This window comes from Lontra canadensis, unplaced genomic scaffold, assembly GCF_010015895.1.
Source record: "Lontra canadensis isolate GAN:19392208 unplaced genomic scaffold, GSC_riverotter_1.0 scaffold55, whole genome shotgun sequence".
Taxonomy (NCBI): Eukaryota; Metazoa; Chordata; class Mammalia; order Carnivora; family Mustelidae; genus Lontra; species Lontra canadensis.
In genome coordinates, this window is record NW_022631049.1 from 3577151 (window position 1) to 3601931 (window position 24781).

The 24781-nt window shown below is 43.2% G+C and overlaps 1 protein-coding gene across 1 annotated transcript in view; it reads left to right on the forward strand.

Annotated features, from left to right (window-relative positions):
* Nucleotides 1–8110: 8110 nt before the first annotated feature.
* Nucleotides 8111–24781, forward strand: part of SPTB (spectrin beta, erythrocytic) — a 119394-nt gene continuing 102723 nt past the window's right edge. The window contains exon 1 of the mRNA XM_032875187.1: nucleotides 8111–8333. The gene's annotated coding sequence lies outside the window, so the exon portion shown is untranslated. The remainder of the gene's footprint in view (nucleotides 8334–24781) is intronic.

The window sequence follows — 24781 nt, forward strand, 5'->3', positions numbered from 1 at the left end:
TTTCTTACCAATCTTGAACTTGCGTCAAAACTCTCGTTCGCCATTCTGGATTTAGACAGCTCAATTCTTCCTCCTTTGTTGAATTATGTATGATTCTCTATCTGGTTTGATTTAGTCTATCTTCAAATATTTAATTCTGCATGCTTTCAAGTTTGAGTGGTGACAATTATCAAGATTGATTAGGCAACACTGGGAAACTTAAATAAATAAAGCGCAGAGTAAAGAATACAAAGTTATGGGATTAATTGTGTCCTCAGATGGTTAGCTTTGGGTTGGATCCAATGGCCAGGCTGATGGCTTGACCAATCTTCTCATTGGGTGTAGGATAAACTGGTGAGGGAGCAAGCATAATCCATCTCCCAGCTCTGGTCATGACTGAGATAACTAAGAAAAACAAATCAGCTGAGCCCAATTTGTGTAACAAGAACAGTTCTTTACTTTCAAGGCACATATTTATTTCACTATCTGAGTGTTGATGAAAATATTTAGGCATTGTTTTCCTTTAGGTCACTGCTATTTTTTCTTGCCTTGGCCCTCTTGTCTATCAAAACTTGCTCACAGGAAAGGATAGAATATTTGCTATTTACGTTTTAGTATCTTTCCCAAATTGAAAATAACTATTGTTTATTATGAAAATATTCTCTGCTTATAAAATATCCAAACACTATCCAAAAATAGAGAAGGAAGTAAGAATTACTCTTAATTCCACCATCTAGAAATAACATTTTAGGAGTATCCTTTCTGATATAAAGTACTTTCTTTCTTAGTCAAATAGAAAATTTAGCAGTGTGTCATGGTGTCTTTCCCCATAAACAAATATAAAACCACATCGTCACTTAACTGACTACATAGAATTTATTTGGTGTGTGTGTGTGCGTCTACACCATACATGGTTTAACCAATTCCATTTGGATGGACATTGATTTCCAATTTTTCATTTTAATGAACATTATTATAATGAATGTATAGAATGTTCTCACTATAGGTGTAAAATTTAGAGAGCTAGAGCTGAAAGAGTCCTTGAGACTAGCTAGTTCAGTGCCATCGTTTTACAGAAGAGAAATGGAGGCACAGAGAAGATAAGGGGCATAGAATCCAGGTCTTTTGACTACGTCTACTGATTTTTCCATTCCACTCAGCTAACTTCTTTTAAAAAAATTGCTGAGCTATTAAAATGCTACTAAGGGGCACTGACTTTTTCTTCCTCCAGTAGCCACAAGGCTGTACCTTAAAAGCGAATTCTTCCCAGGGTCATTTGCATTTTTAACATTTGTTGTTAGTTATGAAATAAGTTTGTGGATTCCTATATAATCTTTGGAATGAGGGCATTCCATGTGGTTTCAAGTATCTGAAATCATATGAGGCAAGCCCCTACTTATCAATTACTGGCAGAATTTGGTAGAGGTAAGGAGTGGGAGTGGAGAAAGGTTTAGCAGGGGTTGGGGTCAGATATGGGATACTGATGTTCAGACATAGCTTTGAAACCCTTCCAAAAAAGGGCCTATAGTTTTTGCTTCTTTCAGAAGGTCCAGAGCATATGCGTCCTTATGTGTATTTTGATGATTAAGATGATGATAGAATATGATAAGCCACATGGAATTGCTGCTTGCGCATGCTCAGCATAATTTGGGGCTTAATTCTTGACTTAATTATTGACTTAAAATATTAGTGTAGGGGCACCTGGGTGGCTTGATCGGTTAAGCATCTGTCTTCAGTTCAGGTCATGGTCCCAGAGTCCTGGAATCGAGTCCTGTGCCAGGCTCCCTGATCAGTGGGGAGTCTGCTTCTCCCTCTCCCTCTGCCCCCTCCCATGCTCGCTCGCTCTCTTTCTCTCTCACTTGATCTCTTTCTCTCTCTCTCTTTCCCTAGTAAATAAAATCTTTGAAAATATATTAGTTTATACTATGGATAATCTATATTAAATATCATGGGAATGTGTTAATTCAAGAACCATGAGATAGTGCTTCCTGGATAAATAACTCTTTAATAAGCAAGAGATTTGGAGTTCTATGTTATTTTTTTTGGAAAATTACTTGAACTCTGAGTTTCTTGGTTTCTTTATCTAGCAATAAGGATAATGATAGCAATTTACTTCATGAAATTGAATAAAAATGATTATATGGCATTTGGTAAAAAGAAAATAAGTAATCCTTTAAAAATAGAATTTGCCTTACACAAAGGAAAATGAGGAAAAATGATGTTTTTGATAAGATGTAGTTATTCTACAAAATAAATCATGTTTGAATTGAATCATAGTTTCTTGTAGACTTTAAAGCTTTGAAGAAATATCCAAACAGAAGTTAAGCAGCTGCAGAAATATCCCACAGAACAGAAAATGAGATGAATCTGCAGAGGTAATGAAGACTTTTATTGCAATATCTTTCCAAACGATATTGAAATTTTCCCAAAGGTCTTGGTTAATATTACAAAAAAAATATTTTGAATTTGCAAACTGCTCACTAACAAATAAAAGCAATTAAGAACATTTATGTTGGCAATAATCATCACATAAACAAAAAATTCTTCAATTGGTTGAACTGTAACTCTTGCTGTCATTCTTTATTAACAAACTCAATTTTTAACTTCTATCTTCTCCTCTTAATTTGAGTTCCTGGCTTGATAAATATCTAAAGGAAGAGAACAAAGTTTCAGGTTTAGGTACGCTCAATTATCCACATACAGATTATAAGCTTTGTGGAGTACTCAAGATAAGAATGTTGATGTCAAAACAACATCAATTCACTGTAATGCTTTTTGATCTACCTTCGGATGTTCTTAAGCCTGCGCACTCAAGGCTTTGGCATATTGGAGCATGGCCTTGCTCCAAGGATGAGGTCTGAAAATGACACTGAGAGGTAAGTGTCACAGAAGCCCTAGCAAACCCATACAGCCCTACAGCGCAACTGTAGAAGAACATTAACACCTCCAGGCACACCGCACGATAAGCCTGCTATTATACCCGTACAAGCTGGCATCCCTTAGGTAACAGTCTCATCCTGAAAAGGGAGGAAAAGCTCAGGAACAGCTGTAGAAGGAAAGATGCTCATTTATTCTGAAGCCTGGCTGGTGCTTCCCTGGACTAGTGGATGATAGTATGTAAGCCTTGTTCTGCTCCTCCCCATTTATTGGTGGAGGGAAATTTGAAATTGGTGTCAGCTGCTCTGGTCAGTTTGGTATTTGCACACCTGCTGCGGGCTCTCAAATTCCTTACAGTGACCATTTTGTTTGAGGCATCTGAAGGAGAAGTTTGATCCTACAACCTCTATATTGTAAATGGAGGGCTTTTCCAGCTGGTCCAGCTGCTGCTTTGTCTTTGGGAGTTGTAGAGGGCATGGCTCCCCTAGATGTTTCCAGAAATGGGATGGAAATTTTAGCTTAATTTCATGAAATACATCTCTTGGTGGAAGGGCAAAAAGGGGAACTAATGTTTTTTGAGCTCTAGGTTCTATTTTGAAGTTTTTTATACATTACATGCATGCCCTCTGGATCCCTCCGTTGCTAGCAGGGTTTTGAATGAGTGGGAGTATCAGGTAGGCTCAGATTTATTTGGTTTGGCTTTTCGTTTGGTAAGTAGCTTTCTGATATATATGTTTATTTCTAAGTCAAGTAGTTTTAAATTTCGAACAAATAACTTTAGTTCTGTGATTCAGTAAAAATAGTCTTTTTGGGGGGCGCATGGGTGGCTCAGTGGGTTAAGCCTCTGCCTTCTACTCGGGTCATGATCTCAGGGTCCTGGGATCGAGCCCCGCATCGGGCTCTCTGCTCAGCAGGGAGCCTGCTTCACCCCTCTCTCTCTGCCTGCTTCTTTGTCTACTTGTGATCTCTGTCTCTGTCAAATAAATAAAATCTTTTAAAAAATAGCCTTTTTTTAAAAAAGGCTTTTATTTTTTTATTTGACGGGGGAGAGAGAGAGCAACCAAGCAAGGGGTGCAACAAGCAGAGGGAGAGGGAGATGCAGGCTCCTGGCTGAGCAGGGAGCCTGATGTGGGGCTCAGTCCCAGGGTCCTGGGATTATGACCTGAGCCGAAGGCAGCTGCTTAACCCACTGAGCCACCCAGATGCCCCTCAGTAAAAATAGTTTTAATTCAAGGCACAGTAAGATAGTTTATTATAGTTTTTGGTTTTTTATTTAATTTTATTCAACTTATAGGATTTTATAAATAAAATCATAAACTTTAAACTGTCATAAAACTATAAACTATATTTAAAATCTTCATCCTCTTCTAAATTCTGGATTTTATAATCTGAAAATTCATATTTTCTTCAATCCTGAGAAATCTTATTCTCCTTTCTCATTATTATCTCCTCTACTCTTTCTTCTCTTTCCTTGTGTAACTTCTATCAGATGGATATTGGACCTTGAGGATCTTGCTTCCATGGCTTTCAGCCATTCTGACAAACTTTCCATCTTGTTTTTGGCTCTGTCTTTGGGGAGAATTTCTGTTCCCACTAATCTACCTTTCAACTTGGTCCTTCTGCTTATCAGCTAATACATTTTCAATTTCAGAAACAACTTTTTAGATTTTCCTGTTTTCTTATTGCTTGTCATGGATGGCAATATCCTTTCAAATCTTGCTGAATAAAGTTTAAATTCATTTTAAATTTGTCTCTGTTTCCTTTTCCTAACTTAGTTTCCTCTGCTATCGCTTCTTTCTAGTCTAGAAAATCTCTTTCATGTAGTTGTTCCCCTGCCCTGACAAAATCGTTGGTGATTTGAGTTGTTTGATGAACTTTTGATAGTTCATTAGCCTGCCCATTGTGTTTACCGCAGTCTCTCTGGGAAGGAAAGGCACACATGCTATCAGGAGAGAGAAAATGTTCCCTGTCATTTCCTCTGGTTCCAAGATCTCTCCTCACTTCTTTATCCCACAGGCAAACATCTGATACTTAATGCCAGCAGGGAGGAATAATCCTCAATGAATTCTTCTGTCCTGGGGCCCTCTCCTTCTCTTGTATCCTTTGACTCATGCTTGGAACTTCCCTAAGCTATTCCATCTCCTGAACCTGTTTTGACTTTCTCTCATCTTATTTCTCTCTAGATCAGATCCTGTCTCTTTTCTATATTTCGAGATTTCCTAAAAATGCTTGGGGAGTTGATCAGCCTTTGTCTTATTTCCCTGTGCCGTTAAATTCTTATTCTAAATCCTTTTATGAGATTTGGAATGGAAGAAAAGTTAAATGCATGTGCTGGACCCATCTGGATCTAATCTCTACCTATTATTGTCTCTATTATTTCTACTGATTATCAAATAATACAAGCTCAATGTGAAAAATTCAGAGAATATAGAGATAGAAAGTGAAAATTCCCTCTGTGTCAGATTCCTCCGTTGTCCTAATTTATATCCTCTTGGCCTCATCTATTGATTCTAGCTGGAGCTGGGTAGGCCATTCTGTGAGTGCTTCCTCTCACTTTCTGGTTTACTGGCTGACAAGATCTAGTCTCAAATGCACACCTTTCCTTCTGGCCCCAGCACTGCTGATTACCTACTGGGAGCCTGCTGGGTAGCTTGAAGTGTGAAGTGTCAACATGGATGGGGGTAAAGGAGGTGCAGCCCCTGGACCAAAGAGAATGAAAGCCAATTTCCCACACTTTAGACAATTCAGGAGGCATTACATACTATCCTCAGAAAAATCCCTGCAGAATTAATCCCTGTTGCCCCCATTGCCCAACAATGACCTTGATTATGAACCCATATATTCAGCTTTTCCTTCTTATATCTCCCCAATTTCTCATCCCCACTTCCTGGAGTTTTCTATTTTTTCCTCCTCCTCCTTTGACAATGCCCTTTCCCTCTGTACTTTGAAATTTCCCATCTCCCTCGGTTCTGATTTATCATTTCACTGTAACTCTATTAGCTGTAAAGCATTTGAGGATGCTGTCAGGATAACAGGCTCTGTAGCAAATGAGGTTGTATTGAATTATTTAGCTTTCAGCTAAAGTGGAGATAACTAAAGCAGCTGAGCTGGTTTGTAAAATCCTAGGGTAATCTGCCCACTGATTTGGTACTGTTATCATATTAATTTTTCTTGTTGAAAATTATAAATCCCAAGGCTACCAAAAAATATGTGGGGCGCCTGGGTGGCTCAGTGAGTTAAGCCTCTGCCTTCGGCTGGGGTCATGATCTCAGGGTTCTGGGGTGGAGCCCCACATTAGGCTCTCTGCTCAGTGGGGAGCCTGCTTCCCCACCGCCCCCCTCCCCACCACGACTGCCTCTCTGCCTACTTGTGATCTCTATCAAATAAATAAATAAAATTTTAAAAAATATGTCTTCAACTTTTCAGTTCGGTGCCACAGACTTATAGCTAAGGTATTATCTGTTTCATGTAGTATACAATTATGTAGCTGCAGAGCTGCAATCCTCAGGAATCATGAATTTATTTAGTAAGTTTATTCACACAAGCATAAGTTTTTAAAAGCATATTTATTTTAAAAGCATAAATAATTTCTCACCACTTTTTCCTTTCAAAAACAGATCAAGGATTTCTACTTGAGATATATCATACTCTCTGCTTTTGAAGCTGGCCTGTTTTTCTTGAGTTTCCCTTGCCAGAATTTGGTTCTTAATTTTTTTTAATGAAAGATCTTTCTGTTTCTAACTCAGTAATAAACAAATAGATCCTTAAATGTTATCAGACGGTGGGGGGGGGACATCATTGCTAATCTAATGGATGACCACGAATATTCTGCTATCATCTTTCCTATATTACTAGTGTCTCTTGAGAAATTGAGGTTAATAAGGGTCCAGACATCAGGGGGCTAGGGTGGAGAGTTCTGTGACTTTGCCATATCTGTGGAGTTTGCCCCACTTAGCACATATCAGTGTCTAAATGCCTACTCTCCAGAAGCGTGGCTGCAGCAGGAAGTGAATTATCTTTGCATCTGTTCAATATATAAATGAAGCATGCACATCTGGCAATTAAACACCCTTTTCCTGGTGAATCCTGGAAAACAACATAATTATACTCCGAAGCAAATAACTCAGGGCTAAGACTGTTCCGTTGTTAAGAATACCAGGCAGTATTAGTCAAAGTTGCAACTCTTTTCTATCTCTTTGAGCTTTTAATCTCCACTGCCATCCATAATACCTGAGATAGCCTGGGCGGGTACCTGGATGAGACACTGTCCCAGGAACGAATGATGGAGAAAGGAAATGAAACCTACCGTGAAGCGTACCACTGAGTGTTATTGAACAATAACCTTGTGTCTTAAGAAAGTCAAGAAAATGCAAACTGACCATTTTCTTCTGTGAATCTCTCTCGGGTGACTCGGAGATGCCGTGTCTTTCGTCTTTGGCACCATTGGTTCTGGTGTTTTCTCTGGCCTACTGCATTCCACCCCATCCAGTCTTGCAGAGAGGAAGCCCCTGCTCTCCTGAAAAGCGGGACAGGACAGGAGGTGCCAGTGGGCTGGTGTGGCAGTTTGCCTGTTGATTACAGTCCTTGCAATATGCTAGCGCTGTGGGACTGTGGGCTGCGCCCGGTCAGCAGTGCCGGGTCTGCCCCGACCGCACCAGGTTTGCAGACAGACAAAGAGACACTGAGCCTGTGGGCTGGGGGCGGGGGCCTCCCAGCGTCTGTTCACACCGCCTGCCAAGTGAAGTCCGCCCCGGAGCGTGCTTTCTAACACGCCAGTCCCTGGGAACAATCTCGCCTTCCGAAACGCGCCGCAGCTGGGGCGCACGGCCCCGGCGCCCGCCTCGCCCACCCTACAGTCTAAGCGTGTGTTTTAATAAATTTTAAAAACCGGAGAGTACACAGTGGGGACGCGGGGCGGGAAAGGCTGGTGTGTGGGGGGGGTCGTTTTCGTGTCCAGGCTCGCTGCTCAGGGCGCACAAATTAGGCCCGGGCTGCGGAGTGAAACCCTTTTCCCGCCGCAGGGGGCTCGCGGTAGCGCGCGGTTAGGGGAGGTGAACGATGATGGGGGCGCTGCGGGAGGCTGGAGCTTCTGGCGTCCGGAGCCCAGGCGGCCAGCCAGGAGGCGGAGGCCGGCCGCTAGAGCCCGGGCGGAGGCCTGGCAGGTGCCCCCTGGCGCGGAGGCTGATTGGCAGGTGCGGGAGTGGGTGGGGAAGGCGGGGGCTGGGCCTGGCGCTGCGGGAGGCTGCGGCCCCGCCTCCCCGCCCCCGCCGCGGGACTATCTGGTCCCGGCAGCAGCGATGTCCCCCGGCAGGAATGTCCCTCCTCAGATAATGTTATTTATATCTCTGGGCGGGTCCGCGGCTCGGCAGCACCAGGCGCCCGGCGGCCGCTGTGCTAGGAGCCCCGTGCTGCCCTCTTCCCCCTGCGCCGCCGCCGCCCCCGGGCTCGAGGTGGCCGCCGCTACAGCCCCAGCGCAGGTGAGTCCCGGAGGGCCCAGCGGCCGGCGGGGGCTGGGTGCGGGTGCGGATGCGCAAGGCTGGGGCGCGCGGCGCCAGCGCGGAAGAGGCGCTGGGCCCAGGGGGCGCGTGACGTGGGTGGCCCAGGGGGCCGGGTGGGGGCTCAGCCCTGGGTGCGGGGAGTGGGGCCCGGGAGGCCCTGGCGGATGCGGCAGCGAACACCCTGGGGCGCGGGAATCCGCGTGGGCTTCGGAGGCACTTGGGGAGTCGGGCGCTGTGCTTTGGAGAGCCGGATCCTGGAGCGTAGCCCCGGGGCTCTGGGGGGTGGGGGTGGTGGGAAGGCGGTGCACGTTCAAGTCCCGGGCCACCTCCTCCAAGACCCCGGCGTGGGGCAAAGGGGATTCTGCCTCCAGCAGAATGGGAGCGTCGCGCTGCCCTCTCTGCCTCCTGCCGCCGGGCTTCTCACCCCGGGGCCGCTCAAATTTTCTTCTGGGGAACTTGTCCGCGCGCTCCCCGGCAGCCTAGCGCCCAGGCAGGGAGGACAGGACAGGTCAGCGAAGGGGCCTGATCCCCGGACGCTGGGAACGACGCGGAGAATGTGGCTAGGTGCAGATTCAAGGAGGAAAGAACAGAATGCCCGAGGCATACTCCAAGGACCTCCTGCCCTCCTCTTCCAAAGAGTTCTCCAAGCTGCTACGGTCCATTTTACTTCTCACCTGCCTCGCCAGTTCCTCTTTCTCCAACAACTTGGCCTTGAGAAATAGCAGAAAGTGGAGGAAACAACAGGAGCTTTAAAACCATCCCCAACTCCCACCAAGTCGCCCAGACTTCCCCAGGGTGGGGAAGTCGCTGTGGGCTTGAGTACTGTTTCCGTGACAACAAGCCCCAGGTGGGGCCTTGATTTATAGCCTATTAATATCCAAACCCGTTTTCAGTGAGCAATTAGAGGGGCCAGAAGTTGATAATAATGCGCTAAACTGGCTGAAGGATAATGAAATCCACTTTTTAGAAAAAAAAATTTAGGTGCATGGGGGGGGGCAGATAGTGACAGTATTTTTGTACCCATGACTCCTGTGAAGAGCCTAGGCTGTCACCTTCACGTAGGAGGTAGCAATGCAAAATTCACAGCCTTCAGGTAGTCCTGTTCTATCCTTCAGTTTCTAGGGAAAATGACTCAGGTGGCTCCTGAATGAGAGGAGTCTGCATATCAAAATTTTTAGGCATCTCTCTGCTGTCCACTAACCTATCCTTAGCTTCACAGATGGCTCTGAATTTTATTCTAGAATTCCCTCTTTGACCACCCTATGATCCAGGGCAGGTTATTTCTTATGCCAGGGTCAGACTTTTACTCTTCTGCTAGGAGCCCTGGGTTCCAAAAAGTCTTTGAAAGCTTTTTTTTTTTTTTTTAATTGTAAGTGCAAAATGTACACAGTGCCCAGTACAGCTAGGTTTGTACTTCCCTGGAGGCTTTGGGCTGGTTAAGAAAAGGAATGCTGGGCTCCCATTGAAGAAGAGCCTACAGCCTTGAAACCAACTGACTCCTCACAGGGTGATCATTTATACTGAACTTTATCAAACTTTAGAGTAAAGCACAGCTGAAAACCATAAGCCATACATTACGAAAACATGGCTTTTAGACCCTTTAGCTATTGCTCTTAGCTTCATTAGTGACCCAGTCACAAAGATTGGGGATGAGCCAGAGCTGTTAATCCTAAATTCTCAGAAGACTCAGTCTGCTCGTGGAATTGAAAGCGCCCAAAAACTCCCAGGCATCCGGGAAGTGTCTTGTAGCACAGGCATATCGAGTTTTCCTGAGTGCCTTGTCCAGCTGAGAGCTGGGATACCACCTTTTCCTCTGGTTGTTGCTTCTTCGAAGTGTTCTGAAGGTGCCCTCTGGCCAAACACCTACTAGGTGATTACCTTTGGGGTGTGTAAAGTTAAGGCAGTAGGTGCGCTCCCATGTGGGATCATATCTGACAAACTACAAATGACTATTTTAGTCATGAAAGTTTTGAGCTGAAGTCAAAATCTGACAGTTCTGCCACAGTTCTGGAAACAGACTGTTTGGGTAAATAAAAGTAATAGTAGCTTTCATTTTTTCCCCATCTTGAATGTACTGGTGCCTGGCTGGTTGTGGACACTCAGTTAATCTTTGCTGAATGAATGAGAGAATGAACAAATGAATGCTCAGGGGTGCTTTTTTATTTTGGAGGCTTTTCTTAATCCTATTGTCACAGTAACCCTGCAAGGTAGTTCATATAACCAGCATTTTACAAGTCCGGAAACAGGCTCAAGGAAATTAAATAATTTGCCTCACATCATACAGCTGATGAGAGGTGGGGCCTGGATTCAAACTCAGCCGTTAAGTTCCTACCCTCTTTTTAAGGTTAGTCATGGGGCAGGGAAGAGAAGAGTGCAAGTTTGAGAGGTTTGGTTATAGGATGGTCTGTTAGCTTCACAGTCTTTCACTCCCAAGACCTTCTCTGCATCAGAGAAGCTTTAAAAAATATTGCCTGAAGATGGTATTGACCACTTCTTTGCTCAGAGGTGTTTAGCCTGGCCCATTATGTTCAGGTCATTGTTTCAAGGACAGAACTGTAATTTTGGCAGTAGTCAAAGCATGGATTTTTTTTTTTTTAACAGATTTTCCTTTCAGTCATGGAAGTGGCCAAGAGGGTTTGATGATGCATGGGGACAGTGTGCTAGGACAGAGGATGACTATAAAAAATTCACGAGGCAAATGCTATTGGAGTGGGAAGGGACCTTGGAGGTCACAGAGTCCAGCCTCTGTTTGTGGGGCTGTTTGCGTAAAGGGGAGACCTAACTGTAGTTTACCTGGTCATCTCTGTACAGACATGGCGCGTGCCTTCCATGTTTCTTATCATTCTTGCCCATGTCATGCCTGTCTTTCTCTCAAGACCAATATTGGGTTTATTTCCTGAAGTTGTGCCTAACCAAACCAGTGAAGTTTTCTTTCCTTTGAGGGAGATTTGCGAGAGGATGTATTTTAATCTTAGTACAATCTTAAAAAAAAAAAAAAAACAGGTTTTGGAGACAGGCGGGTGAGAAGACATCAGTGAGCATTAAACTGTAAACTGTTCCATAACTTTCCCATTGCTTGTTAGGCATACAGATGTATACATTTTTATCCAATAGGTATGTATATTACTATCTTGACTTAAAATAATTATGTAGCATTTCTGGGGCTGTGGGGAAAGAAAGGACTCTGGGGAATTATTGGGACTGTCAGATACCTGGTTTAATCTAAACCCAATCACCAAATTGCTCTTGAAGTGTGTTATTTCAGATTTTAAAAGCAAATGCAAAATTATACTCTCTGTATAAGACTTGAAAGCATAGGAAACATGACCAGCAGGAGGTGGTCATAAAGTGACATAAAGTACATTTCTTCATTATCCCTAATATTTTTTCAAAACCTCAGACTTGCTGATTGACGTTTATCAATTGACCTAGGAGGATCAGGAATGAAAATAACTGTCATGTGGACAGATGAGACATTTGATTTTATCATGAGGACTGGCAGGGACCATTCATAGATATTGGGTTCTGAAACTGTATGGATATTACTAGTCAGAAATTGCTGGGCAAAGAAGTATTTTATCTTAAAAGTAGTTTGTATTGACCCAGTTGTTTTTATAGACAGGTCTTTGCTTACTGTACTTCATATAAGAAATCTGGGGAGGAGGAATAAATGCAGTGGTCTGTGGGCCCGAATCACCATGTAGCATTTGCTGGGTTTCCACAAGGATGCTGCTTTTTTCTGCCAACCCCAAGAGGTGAAGGTCACCTGGTTTTGGAGATAGAGATGGTGATCGAGGGAAGGCGTAGGAGGCAGTCAGAATTCACTGTCAGATCTGGCTCCAGTCACTGAATTGTCAACTCCCCTTAGTAAATATTTAGAAAATGTCATAGCATGTTTCCCTTTGTTGCTGTGCTTATTTCTTAATTCAGAGCCAAGCAATCCAAGTTCTGCCATTTTCAGCCAGCCTTAGCTGAATATCAAACCACCAGGGGATCCCCAGCTTTACAGCTCACACAGTTTTAGAGGCAGTCATAGACAGAAAATGCTTCCTCAGTGGAGATGCCTGGCTAGCTTATAACATTCCCAGACCACCTTTCATTTTTCTCTTTCCTTCTCCTGGTGGCAGGAAATCTTGCAAAGCCGTCGTCTTCCTACCTCAATGAGGCCTTCTCAGGCTTTGCTATAATGTTTAATTTCTACACCATACCTGTGCAGAGCTGGACAAGGGTGTAATTACAAGGGCAATTAAAACCCATATATCATGTTCCCAATGGGGGCAAAAGTGGGGCTTCCTTTCTTCCTTTCATGTGAATGCTGGAAATTAAGCAAATGAAAAGGTACAGAGCTAGGAAAAAATAAGCTTCTCATTGAACTGGGCTCAGATCATCCAGGATAGTTATGAAAAGAGTAACAGGGCACCTTGGCAGCTAAAGAACAATAATTGCTTTGAATTATAGTCAGTTCAGGAGTTTCTACCATCACGAAGGGGAACAGAATCTTGAATAATCCTGAAAATGAATAAGTTGAAAATCCTTTCCATTTGTATTAGGGTGTGCCTCATTTGAGAATTCATAGCACTTCCGATAAAACGAAGCACACTTTAAAGGTATAACTTATGAAGCCTGGAGAGAGGTCCCTAGCTTCATTCTGTCCCTCTACTTAGTTCCTGCCTGTATCTGGGAGCCCCTATGAGTGGTCAGTCAGTGGCATCTCCTAGTGTATTTCCTCAGGAGTAGAAAAGTTAAAGAAGCCCCTTTGTAATATTGCCTCCAAGCTATAAGTCCGAGAAGGGGCTGGAAAGGCCTGAGAGAGCCATTTGAGAAATATTGAGAGAGAGCAAGCATTGGACACCTACTGTGTGCATTACACCGTTCTATGCTAAGGCATGAAAAGGGATCAGATGGAGACATCCTGGTCGGGTGGAGAAAGATTCTTGCAAATAAGCAGCAGTGATTCAACAGGGCGCCTGAGAGAACACCAACAGGAGGTTGGGGAGTGCCTAGGGTTTCTCTAACAGAAGAAGGGAGGATGGGTGGGGGTGGGGGCTGAGGCACATCTCCCACAGATGTGCAATAAAGGGTGGTGGAATTGGGGAATGGCGGAGCAGTTCTGTGTAGGGCAAGGCCCAGGAATGCGCCAAAATACAACTGGAAAGGTTGTTTGGGTTCAGTTTGTGAAGAAGCTTGAACCATTGGAGGTTCAAGTTGAAAATCTGAAAAGGTTTTTGAGCAGGCGAGGGACAAGATCAGATCATTGTTCAGACAAAGCTCACCAGTGGCAGGCAAGGGAAGGTGAACTAGAGATTAGCTAGCACAGGACGACGATCACACAGATGATGGATTGACCACTCCGCCTTCAGGATGCCTGTGTGTATGCATCGTCTTCTTTTACAGGGACCACGTGAAGAAGCTCTGCAATGGAGAAAATGGGATTAGAAACAAACAGTGCTTTGCCCAAAGCTCCCTCTTGTAGTTTAGGGCAGAACCTGACTTCAACCCAATTTCCTAGTTCCAGGGCTGGGGCGTTGTCCTGCTCTTCTCCTCAATGGAGTAATTGAATCTTCTGGGCCTTCTGGTTGAGACAGTGATTGCTTTCTTTCTTCAGAACTTTCAGTCTCAGTTCGTTGGTAAGAGGGAGGAGGAAACTTGTTATGGTATTTACTATTTAAAATCTCAAGAGTAGCCCCCCAGCATGTACACAGATGATGTCCCAAAGTAGGAATTAATGTCAGGTGTGCATTGGATTCCCAGCATGCTGTAGATAAAGGATAGGTTTACCTACCTGCTGACGGATATGTTGGCTTTTTCACTCCTTTACCCCAAATTTACTGGGCATTATCATGCTTATGCCTCATTTTGGACTTTGAAAACCTTTTTGTCCAGTACTTAGGTGTTTTGATTTGTACTTCAATCTTCAACAAATATTTATTGAGCTTTCATTTATTTACCAGACGTCCCTAGGTCCAGGGGCTAGAGGAGCGAAAATGGCAAAAAACAAAAACAAACAAAGACAAAAAACTTTGATGTTCTGGAGCACGCATACTGCTTGGGTGAGACAGGAATAAATAATAACAACAAACAGAAGACTATATGCTATGATTTGCTGTAAGGAAAAAGCAGTGTGAAGAGAGAAAGAGGCAATTCTACTATTTGAGGTAGCATGGTGGGGAAAGGCCTCTCTGATGAGGTTTTAGTTGAGCAGAGAGCCAAACCAAGTGAGGGAGGGGAATGGGTGTATTTGGGAGAAGAGATTCAGACTGAGGGTGAGGCCCCTGATGTGGGGTCACTGCTTATGTCCAAGGAGTGGGTGGGAAGCCAGCCTGAATGGAGAGGAGGGACAAAGGGTGAGTGCAGGACGTAACCCTGAAGAGGAAATGGGGTCTGGATCACGCAGGCTTTGCAGCCATGCAAGTCTTTGGGTTTTAGCCATGCAATAGGAAGCCACCAGAAGCTGTGGTCAGAGGAGTGATTTGTTCAGATTTGTGTATTAGGAAGATCTTTCCAGCTGTCCTGTGGAAGACCAACTATAGGGAACAAGCGTAGAATGAAAAGCGTAGGGAAACGAAGTAGAATGAAAGCTGCTGCAGCGGTCCAGGTTAGAGATGATGGACCCATATGATGGTGGTGGCGTGGGAAATGCAGCAGGCATCTGGATAGAGTTGAACATAGAGCTCGTGGGATTTGGTGATAGAGGATGAGAGAAAAGGAATTAAGTTGAGGATGACTCAGTTGGTTTTGGCCTGAGCAAATTTAAGAATGAAAAAGCCATTTACCGAGACAGGATATATCTTGTCAAATGTACTGTGGGCTATTCTTTTTTTAAATTTTTATTGTTACCAAGGAGTTGATTTGGAATAGATTCAGGCAGACTTTTCATTGAAGTACACCTGAAAGAGGCTGTTTTATGGTGGGTGACTCAGGACATCTGTTTGTTTTGAAGTAGAGCCTTAGATGTGCAGTTAGTTCTGAGTACTTTTAGGGCATTCTGTTACTTTCAGGGTATTCTCACAACATCTCTACTATATGATAGAGATCAAGACATAATACAAACAGGATTGAAATATATTTTACTTTATAAATAGAAATGTTTTGAATGTGTTCTTTACAGTCTAAACATCTTTTAACACTTTCTGGTTGCCGTATTTTTTAAAATATATATATATATATATATATTTCTTTAAGATTTTATTTATTTACTTGACAGTGAGAGATCATAGGTAGGCAGAGAGGCAGACAGAGAGAGAGGGGGAAATAGGCTCCCTGCTGAGCAGAGAGCCCAATGCGGGGCTTGATCCCAGGGCACTGAGACCATGACCTGAGCCAAAAGCAGAGGCTTAACCCACTGAGCCACCCAGGCGCCTCTGGTTGCCATATTTTTTTTTTAATTTCTTTAATTATAAAATGAATTCATGCACATGATTAAGAACTGTATCCACATCGTACAAGGGTATATGATGAAAAGTAAGATTCCTCCTTCCCCTACCTCCAGTTCTACTCCTAGGACGTTACCAATGTCAACAGTTTCCTTTATATCCTTCAAGAAAAATTCATTGCATATATAAGCATATGGCCATATTTTAAAGTCCTAGCTTTAACCTACTAAAAGCACGTGTTTGATTTCACTTTCTGTGACTTAGTAGCCCTCAGGCCTGGAGTCCAGCTTTCTACAATTAGGGGTCTCCATCTTCCAAGCCACCCCATACTCCGTGTTTGTGCTGTAATACTCCTTCTCAGAAAGCTCCAGTGGTTCCCCTCTGGATAGAGGTAGAAATCCAAACTTAAAGTTGACTTTTAAGAGCCATTGTAATATAGCTCCAATCTCTTTTTCTATCTTTATCTCTTACCAATTCCCATCACAAACCTTTCATTTGAGCCAGGTTTGTCTACCTCTACTCATTCAGTCCTGAACATTTCTCCCAGATTTGGAGAGGTTTCCATCAGTCTTCCTGGAACATTTCAGCCCCTAGTGATCTCTCCTTTCTATAGATTTGTTAAAGGACCAGTTACATAATCATAGACTTCACTTATAATTATGTGTGCTTTGACAATCGTCCCCTAACAGGGTGGTGCTGGTGCACAGGGATTATATTAATTAAAAATTCTCAGATGATGGCTGCCAACAAAGTTACCTTCTTAGTGGGTTACATAGGTGTCCATTCCCAAAGAATGGTAAATGGATTCTGCTCCTTTGGATGTAGGACTTTCTAAGGGGCCTGGTCTCATACTCTCGTCCCCTCTTCAGATGGCGTTGCATCTCAATGTCAGAAACAAGGTGTTTTCATTTGCTTCTAAATGACAAAGTATAGTTTTTTAATGGACATGGTAACCGTGTGTTTTTTAAAAAATGTATAATGAAATTTACCCCTTTAACTATAAGTATTCAGTTCAGCGGGCCAAGTACATGTACAGTGCTGTGTAGCCACCATCACCATCCATCTGTAGATCTTTTGTCATCTTCTAAAACTCAAACTCTGTCCCCGTTGGACACTAACTTCCCTCGCCGCCCCGTCACCTGGCGACCCCCAGGTCACTTTCTTCCTCTGTGAATTTGACTACTCTAGGTATCTCATATAAATGGACTCATACAGTATTTGTCCTTTTGTGTCTGGCTTACTTCAGCCAGCATAATGTTTTCAGGATTCATCCATGTTGCGGGATACGTCAGAATTTCCTCTTTAAGGCTGAATAATATTCCATTGTATGTATCGTTTGCATTTGGTTCATCCATTCATACACCTATAGACACTCAGTCACTTTGTCCCTTGGCTATTACGAATAATGGTGCTATGAACATGGATATACACCTATCTCTTTCATACTCTGCTTTCAGTTTTTCTGGGTGTATACTCAGGACTGTAGACTCCAGTTTATTGCTGGATCATATGGTAATTCTATTTTTAATTTTTTGAGGAACCAAACCACACCATTTTAATATCTCTCCCTGGTCCCCAAAGGGAAGGGCAAAATTTATTAGCATCCTCACCTTTGGAACCAAACTGAACTTGAGAATTGTTTATTCGAGAACACTGTCTTTGGGGGATAGTTTGTCATCAAAGTTCTTGCATTTGTCCGTATGTTACTTTGCCTATTTTAAAACCATAGACTTTTAGAGGACAGGCAGGAGATGTTTAATTTGCTTTGTAAAACGTGTAACCCAAACTCAGGTGGGGAAGGTTGTAAATATTATGAGATGATGTATTTCAACCAAAATATCTCCTTGAGCTGGATGACAAGAGTCTGGGTTGCTTCCAGCTCCTTTTCTCTTGCTGTTTGCCCTTGGGCAAAGAGCTTCCTCTTTCTCTAACATTTTTTTTTCAGGGATCTGTGTGTGTGTGTGATGGCACCTTAATATTTATTATTATCCTTAATAATAGATAGAACTATTTGCAGAGTTCCTTGTAATGCCTAAGTGTTGTCTCCTCTTCATATCCTTGCCTGACAGCTCCTCTCCCCAGGTCCTGGAGTAAGACAAGGGGCTTCCTACTGCATGGTTTTTGCAGCACCTTTCTCGTTCCTTTCTTATAGGATGGATGACCTTGTTTTACAATTGTCATCTTGCCTTCTACATCACTAGACTATGCTTCTTGTGATGGAGAGCTAGGTTCTTTTTTTTTTTCTTTTAATTCCCAGCACCTAGAATCATGTTTGGTACACAGAGGGGAAAAGCTCAAAAATAGCTAATGATTTAAAAAAATTAAAGCTATTGATTAAAAAATTATACAATGTTTGAAATTATATATAATTGGGATATATCATGGAAATAAATATTATAATGAGATATGATAATAAGTCAACATTTATAAGTCTCTAATAGATATGCTGAGAGCTTTTATATATATTTGTCATTTCTGTTGTTGTCCTGATTTTTTTGATTAAAAATTTTATTTATTTATTTGAGAGAGAGAGAGAGAGAGAGACCGTGAGGGAGGGAGTACAAGCAGGGAGAGTGGGAGAGAGAGAAGCAGGTTTACCACTGAGCAAGGAGCCTGACCCAGGCTTGATCCTAGGACCCTGGGATCATGACCTGAGCCAAAAGCAGAGCCTTAACCCACTGAGCCACTCAGGTGCCCCTGTTGTTATCCTAATTTAACAGATGAAATATATCAGGCTTAAAGAAGTTTATTTACCCAGACTTATACACTGAGAAGATCAAAACTGGACTTGAATCCTGATGTATTTACTCTAGAGTGCTTGCTTAGAATCGCTGTACCCACCATATTTGGGAGGAGGTCAATATTCCATGGGTCTTAATTCCAGGAGTTTTGTTTTTTTTTTCCTTTTATCTTGCATCTTTAATGGTCTAAAGTTAAAGAGGTGATTAGTTGTTAACCTCTATATGTTGCTTTATATTTGCAATGATTTAACCTAATAGGCTGAATCCCCTTATTAGCTTTTAATAAATAATTAATATCTGAATCCTATTTCAGACATAGTTCTTTAGCATCTGATGATGAAGATGCTAATTAGTACTGTACAATATACCAACTGTCATAAGGCAGCTCTCCATAGCTGGGCTAAAATTGCTCTAAAGAGGTCTGATATTGTCAAATGAGGTAGCCTCCTTCAAGACCCAGGTCCCAAGTTCTCTGCAATATTTGACTTTGTTAACCACTCTTGCTTAGAAAGTAAGCCCTCCCTTGGCTCCTGGGATTAAGGCTCTCCTTTTTCTCCTCCGAGCTTGCATACACTTCAGGCTGGCTTGCCTTCTCTTTCTTTCCTGCCTTTTCTTTCTTTTTGGTTCCTTCTTCTCTACCAGCTTTACATTGTTGGGGTTGCCAGTGAGACTGAATCCTCATCTCTAGCCCCAGGCTTCCCCTTCAGCTCCAGATCTGTTTTGTAGCAGTTGGCTAGCTGTCTTCATTTGGTTGTAACAAGAAGTTTCAAACTTCTTATGTAGGAATAGGACCTCTCCGCTCCCTCCTTCACCCTCAAACCTGCTCTTCTGCCTGTTTTCATAGTTGGGTTCCTTTTGTTGCCATCATCCCAGGTATAAACCCCAGGAACTTTTTTGTGTTTTCTTCTTTTCACACTTCTGCATCTGGTTGGCTGCGTGTTCATTTTTCCTCCAAAAATTTCAGACTAGTTTCTTTCTTTCAATTTTCAGTCGCATGTTTGAATAATTGGCCTTTAGTCTCTCTCTTTCTATCCCATCTTACACCCTGATCTCACCCTGGTCTCAGAATTACTTTTAAAAACCTGAATGTGAGTCATTCCACTCCTTTAAAACCCTCAGTGGTTCCCCATGGCCCCAAAATAAAGTTTAAACAGGCAGGCAGTCTGTTCCAACATCCCTCCTGGCTTCATTCCCTTTGTATTTACTTTACATCGGACGCTTGTGACTGTGTCAGCTCAGGGTGTGTTTTCACGTCCATGACTTTGCTTCTCTGTGTTCTAGGCCTGCAGTGTCTTTCTCCCTTTCCGTAGCTGTGAATTCTCACACATGTATCTCAAATAAAACCCCTCTCATGCTTCCCTTTGTTCCCTAATGCAAGAAGAAACCCACTCTCTCCTGTAAGCCCTCAAGCTGTCCCTTTTCATATCATACCCTGGCTAGACTGGTCACGTATGGGTCTGACTCTCCTCTAGATTATGGGTTCCTTGAAGAAGGAACATTTTTCTGATGTCTGTGTGAACACTGGTGCCTAATAGCCTCTGGTTCATGTGAGGTGCTCAAGAAACGTGGATTAAATTGAGTGAAGGACAAGTTTCAGGAATGTTCGGCGTGGAAAACAATCCCCGAAATGGTGATTTATATAGCAGGTTATGGAGAAGGGTTAACGGAAGACACTCAGTAGTGATGGCATAGGGGTAAGGAGTAAAGAGGAACGTTTTAGACCTGGGTGGAAGCTGTCTTCCCACCTCTGTATTCTCCAGTTACTTTCCATTTATTGGACACAAAAGTAACAGCTGATTTTTAACTTACATCATCAGAATATGTCTATTGCTAGAAAAATTTAGTTATTCTTCCAGAATACAGTCACTCCCACCTCATTTTTCAGTGAATGTTTGAGGCTGACCCTCAGAATGCAGTTATGAAAGGCTCTTTGAGTGGGTGTTTCAGACTGATATACACAAGTTTTGTTTTATAGTGGTGAAGAGTTAAGAAATACACTTCAGAAAAAAGACTAAAAGTTCCCATATAGAGTTGTTGTTGTTTGTTTTTTTTTTCTGGGTGCATGTAACTTTGTTTGTTTGTTGTCATTAAGATACATCAGAGTAGAAACTACCTTGTAAAATATCACAGCACTATTAGTTGGTTCGTTCTGCCCTCATATTTGCCTTACCCGGACAAAAAGTGAGTTTCACCAATTGCCAGACTCACCAGAATACTGCTTGCTCAGGCCTTTGAGAGCATTTTTGTTTCTCTTAACAAAACTCTCTGTCATGGACACACTCCCACTACAATCCAACTGCTCTCTTCTACTGTGTTCTGTGCCCAGCAATTGATAGGAGGTGGGTTTTCATTTCCAAAGGCAGTGAGTGCAGCTGCTAGGCTTTAGTAAAATTTTAGGTGGGTCTGAGATAAAGTGATGAATAGAAGGCCCTCAAAAGGTCTTAGGAAGATTTATCTAGGGTAAGGAAGGGCAAAAGACAAATTGGGCCTTGTGCGGGGGACCTGGAGGTAGAGAGACAAAGGAAGGGACTCAGCCAAGACAAGTGAAGGCCCTAGTGAGTTCTAAGGGACACAGTGAAGCCAGTAGTAAGCAGACAACAGTCAGCAAACTTGACCCAGAGGTGACAGTGAGAGTGGGGTCAACTAGTAGCAGCTTCTAGAAGCCCTAGGATGACATAGATGCTGGTGATTGTTATCCCATATCATGGATTAGTAGGTGCCATAGCAAAAATTACCAGCAGGCCGACTACTGGTTAGTAGCCCTGCTTTACACTTTTTGAATGAACCATCCTTTTCATTTTGGGGGATGGTTTACTTTGTACTATTTTCACAACGCTTGGGTATTGGTTTTGCACATTCGAAATCTAGGCTACTGCCTGTAGGGTAGGTGGGACAGGCTCCGCCTGTCTCTGCAAGGCGCTATGTGCATTCTGTATGTGCTTTGAGAAATCTTGTTGCCCAGACATCAGGTAGGAGGGTCCCTCACAGTGTGAAGTTATCAGAAGAATGGAAGGTGTTTACAGGCACGGAGAGTGAGAGTCTATGGCAGAACCAAAATGAGCTGCTAGGGAGGAGGAAGTCTGTGCCCTCTGTGGAACAGAGACCCATACTTGTGAGGACAAATGAGGTTGTTTGCATTCAAGGCTGTGTGAAGTCACTTTGCCCAGGAGACTGGAAAAATACTAGCTAGGCGGGTTGCTAGATGAGCTGGGTGGGTGCGTGGTAGAGCAGGTAACTCAGTACCGTGCCCTCAATGTAGCAACTCCATCAGCAGCCTCGGTTTAACTTCTCTCTCTGCTTCTGACCCAGAAAACGCTCAGAAAATGACTGCAGTGAAATGCATCTTCAAGGTGAAGCTGCCGGTCCAGATGGGGGAGGGGTGTGGAGTCCATCCCAGGGGTTCAATACTTACTTCCTAAGTGTGCTGGGAGTGAGCTTTGTTTATGCTCTGACCCAGAGGAAGTCACTTTACATCTCACCCTGTTTCCACCAGCAGAGTGCTTTCTGCTTGTTTTGCATAAGCCTTGTGCGCACTCGGCTCTGCAGAAGAGGCACGAATGAACTGGGAACTATAAAACTCGGGGCATCATAATTCTTTGCAAACAGCAGAGTCTAGTGAGCAGTGGCTTTGGTCGGCAAATGCTCATTATAGTCTGTACTTGGTTTCTCTGCCTGTAAAATGGTGGGAATGCTTTCTCATTGGAATGTGAAGGAGGTCAAAGCAAAATAGTGTATGTATTTTCCTTTGTTAAAACCTGATGCTTAAAGCATCAAAACATCTCAGAGAGAGATGTTCTATGGATAAAATGTACTCAGAGGACCTTGCAGACATCATCTAGTAACCTAGAGATCCTCTCCAAAGAGTGCCTGATTAAACACTCCTGTTCTACCAATAAGGGAGATCCGTAGAGGGGAGATGATTTGCCTGAGGTCGAGAAATTAGTTAACGTGCGACTATAACAAGAGCCCAGGTCTCTCGGTCCATGGCCCAGTCCTTCCTTCCTCCCTGCCTATCCCCTCCTCCTTCTCCTTCTTCTCCAGCAGATTTTATTTTAAAGATTTTATTTATTTATTTTTTTGTCAAAGAGAGACAACCCTAGCAGGCAGAGTGGCAGGCAGAGGTAGAGAGAGAAGCAGGCTCCCAACTGAGCAGGGAGCCTGATGCGGGGCTAGATCCCAGGACCCTGGGATCATGACCTGAGCCGAAGGCAGCCGCTTAACTGACTGAGCCACCCAGGTGTCCCCTCCAGCAGATTTTAAAAACTGGTTTTAAATAATTTTAACATGAGCCTATACTCATGGTAAAAATTACTCAAACAGTACAGAAGAGTGTAAATGACTTTCCTAGACCCATTACTGGAGGTAACCACTGTTAACAGTTTCTCATATATCTTTCTAGAGAGTCTCTAGGCACATACAAACGTACACACATAGATATAGGTATGTAAGTGTGTAGATGTATGTATATGCGTGTGGATATACATGTATATGTGTAACATATCCACACATGCATATGTGCGTGTGTGTGTGTGTATGTGTGTGTGTTACAGTAGCTTATATTTCCTATTGTACTGCAACTTGCCCTTTTCACTTAATAAGGAAACACTTAGGGCATCTTTCTACATCAGGACATAGAGAATGATCTTTTTCATTTTGAACAACTGTGTAGTATTTTACGCTATTATTTTTCCATGATGACTTTAAGATGTATAAGCAGCACCATGAGGTTTGAGTCCTGAGTTCGTGATGCTGACATAAGAATCTCCGTTTTATGTGAATATCCAAGAAGGGGAATACTTCTGACAAGGTCACATGGTTTGTAGAGTCTGAGAGCCCGCTTCTGGTGCCTGCTGCTACTTACGGACCCCCTTGCCATATACCAGTTGCCATGTTGGGGACTTCAAAGCCCTTAACTCATTTCATTCTCCCAGCAGTCCACTGAGTTAGATATGATTCCCATTTTACCAGTGAGGAGTTTGAGGCTAGTTAAGTTGCCTTTGCTTAAGGTTACATGGTCAAGTAAGTGCCAGACTTCAGATTTGAAGCTGCTTGACCCCGAAGTCTTTTTCTCACTGTCTGAAATCCAGGACACAAGGAAGAATGGTTATGGTGGGTTTGAACCTCAGGGTTTCTCACAGCTTCCAAATGTTGTTGGTTTAGACTTGGCTAAGTGTCTACTTCATACAGAGCGGTGACACAAGGGCCAAGTACTGGTGGAGCAGAAACAGTGGTGTGGGGAGGGAGGACAAGAGATGGCCACTCTCTGGGAGGCACTGTTGTCTGTTATGTGCTAGGCTGTGTGGCAAGTACAGAGGAGACTGACTACAACACAGCTGTCTGCTCTTGAGAGGCTGATGGTTCCACAGTAAGGACAGACACACAAGACTGAGTTAGTGCAAGGTAGAGCGAGGCACGTGCATCATGGGGCTGCAAACTGCTTTAGGGTCTCTGGGAAGCTCAGTCTGGTTTTGGCCAGGGATCCTGGGAAGGCAAGCTTCACGGTGGATTAGCCATCTGAACTGCCTTGAGACAAGGATGTTTTTCACTGGCCATTGGGGGAGAGGGCATTCCGTGGGGCAAATAGGGGCATGTGGGATAGGAGTCTGGTTTGGCTGCAGCAGAGGGTGAGTGAGAGTATATAGTGGTGGAGGGGACCAAGAGGTATGTTGGAGGTAGGTTGTAGCAGGCCTTGAATGCCACAGAAAGAGCTTAGAATTTACATGTCAGTCCCTGAGGGCACTATCAAAAGTTTTGAATAGCAGAATCGTGTGCTGTCAGGTGTGTTTTAGGATATCCTGCCTAAATACAATGAAAGGCTCAAGAAGATCTACACCAGGGCAGTGGGAATGGAAGAGAGGAGGTTAATCCAAGCAATTCAGAGAAGTCAAAGTATCTGGACTGTCTGAGGTAAGACCGACCCATTGTCATTTTTCATGCACCCTAACACATAAAGGACCAAACATTTTAAAATTATCAGTGTCTCATATGAAATATAATGTTTTTGCCATCAAAAGTATTTGAAGGGATTTGGAATTATTCTTAATTTTGATTTTATAGTCTTAATTGGCACGATTTTTTTCAAGTTTAAAAGCATTTTGAAGGTTCTTAAAATTCAGTTTAGGTGCATTTTGCCTAGGGGCACTGAAGTGAGGGGAAGAGAGCTGCTAAATATGACTTACAGTCTTCCAGCTCAGGTATCGGGGAGGTAGGTGTTGCTAATTTACTGAGATTTAAGTCTTAAAAGAAGGAGCAACTCTGAGGGTGGGGAAGGGGTACAAAGAAAGAGTTCAGTATTGACCAGGTCAGTGGCATG